The sequence below is a fragment of the Saccostrea cucullata genome, unplaced genomic scaffold (assembly GCF_032062105.1).
Source record: "Saccostrea cucullata isolate Sc308-1 unplaced genomic scaffold, CSIRO_AGI_Scuc_v1 ctg1579, whole genome shotgun sequence".
Classification (NCBI taxonomy): domain Eukaryota; kingdom Metazoa; phylum Mollusca; class Bivalvia; order Ostreida; family Ostreidae; genus Saccostrea; species Saccostrea cuccullata.
In genome coordinates, this window is record NW_026940777.1 from 121,343 (window position 1) to 124,109 (window position 2,767).

The window sequence follows — 2,767 nt, forward strand, 5'->3', positions numbered from 1 at the left end:
TTATCACTTACCTGTGATGAAATATAAAATATAAACAAGAGGCCCATGGGCCACATCGCTCACCTGAACACTGTGGCTAGGAAAAAGTAGAAATTGGCTTATTGTTAAAGAGTTTAAATCAAAAGGTAGTCCCATAACTAATCATGGCTTTGCTATTCTTGAGAAGAAGCTTTTTAAAGAATTTTCCTATATATTTCTATGTAAAACTTGGGTGGGCAATTATGGCCCCGCCCTACCACCGGGGGTCATAATTTGAACAAACTTGAATCTTCACTACCTGAGCATGCTTCCATACAAATATGATCAATTATGGCTTTGTTATTCTTGAGAAGAAGATTTTTGAAGAATTTTCCTATATACATGTATTTCTATATAAAACTTTGGTCGGCCATTGTGGTTCCGCCCTACCCCCGGGGGTCATGATTTGAACAAACTTGAATCTACACTACCTGAGGATGCTTCCATATAAATGTGATCAATTATGGCTTTGTTATTCTTGAGAAGAAGATTTTTAAAGAATTTTCCTATATATTTCTATGTAAAAATTTGGTCGGCCATTGTGGCCCCGCCCTACCCCTGGGGGTCATGATTTGAATAAACTTGAATCTACACTACCTGAGGATGCTTCCACATGAGTTTCATCTCTCCTGGCCCAGTGGTTCTGGAGAAGAAGATTTTTAAAAGATACCATTAATTTTTCATTAATTCATAATTATCTCCCCTTGGAAGAGGGCTTGGCCCTTCATTTTGAACAAACTTGAATCCCCTTCACCCAAGGATGCTTTGTGGCAAGTTTCGTTAAAATTGGCCCAGTGGTTCATGAGAAGAAGTCGAAAATGTGAAAAGTTTACAGACAGACGGACGGACAGACGGACTACAGACATAATGTGATCAGAAAAGCTCACTTGAGCTTTCAGCTCAGGTGAGCTAAAAATGAAATATAAACATCTAGTAAACCAGCATTTAATCATCGGATTGAAAAATTGTTGTTTGTAAGCCACTTTAATGAAATAATAACAATAGCCATATATAAATTTAAGTTTACTTAAAAATTTTTATTGTAATCAATAAGTGTCCTCCTTGAATGTGAAAGTCTGAAATACTGTATAGCTGTGCTTTGTAATGTTAATTTTGTTCCATGTCTTACCGTGGTAGGAGAGGCAGAGATTGACCATTCAAAATCTGACCAAAGTTTTCAGACCCATTTTCATGATTTTTCTGTTAAATCTAAGTGGTAATTACTGTAAATTTGGATTATCTCCCTTTACAAAATTGGTTTTATTTCTCATCTTGATATCTTGTGTCTGCTAAAAATTATATGTCATTATTAATAATACTTTTGAGAATTTCAAACAAATTATTAAACGTCACAAAGGTGGCAACACACGACAAACTGTTTTACAGACTTTTTACTCATTGAAGGAGGATAAGATAAGGTGTTCTAGCTTTGAAAGGATTATGGAAAGAAATTAACCAGTTGATGGGTAACCGAGGTATCGAAATACTTATTGCTTTAAAATAAAAGAAATTTTCCTCGGACATGCACATCTTTCTATATAACTTAATCCAACCTTTTCTATTCATCTTAAGGTAGTCCGATCCTCAGGTATAAAAAAAAATAGCAGTTAAGTAATCAGAAATACTCATAAAAGTATCTTTGAATCAACAAAGCTAAGTAAATTTATCCATAATATTTCTTTAAAGTTATAGATTAAAGTTAATCATATTATATACTGAAAATTGTCAAATCTCCAATATTTTTGCAGAAAAAGCGAATTGGAATATCAGCAATGCATTTTCTAATTGCAAACTGATCAGCTAATATATTTAAGGTTAAAAAAAACGATAGGTATCCAGGCATTCAGAGAAATTGTCATGATTTTCATACTTATTTGGTATTTTTTATCTTCTATTTCCGTCATGTATTTTATAATACATAGTGTAAAAGGCTTTTGCTATCATTGCAAGACACCACAGATCACTTCTCATTTCATATCATGCTAATAATCATTGGTATCTAAGGCTGGATTCAAGAAAATCTTATTTCTCTAAAACTATTATTTTTCTTCTCCTTTTATAGGGTACACATATCAATTTTCATAAGACCTTTTCTAAGACTTCCAAAGACCTTGAATCTTATAAAAATGAATAAAATGAAAATTGTTGCATGAAAATTTTTCATTTTCAAGCTTCATTTTGATGCATTTCAAATTAAAAATTAATTTTTGGAGCTATCCTTCCTGGCGGAGGTTCGGATATCCTTAATTCATAAAAGATGCGGCCACAAACCAGGCCGAATTTTGTTATAGTAGGGCTTAAAAATTCATGGATAATGCAGTATTCTTCGAAATGATAAACAATACGAACTATTGATACTATTCCGGAGGTGTCGTTTTCATCCATTTTTGTTTGAAAATAACCTAAATGATTGTTTATTTACTAGTTATGTAATTCATTGTAGAAAAAGGGACCCAATACCATAGTTTTGTCACCTCATCCTCTCTACGATACTTTGGAAATAGGACAAGGATATTAGTGAATCAATTTTATAATGACAGATCATTTTGTGAGTGGCTATTTTTCTTAAAGACTCCCATTTTTATCAAGTAAATATTTATCTCCTTTTACTATTGTGACCTCAACTTATCTCCATAATAATGACTTAAAAGATTCAATCATTTCATTTACTGTATATGCTAGCAACATAAAATGACTAACCATGGTAAAAGTACACGTTTGGGATAATATCTCATAAGTCAAAAGTGTT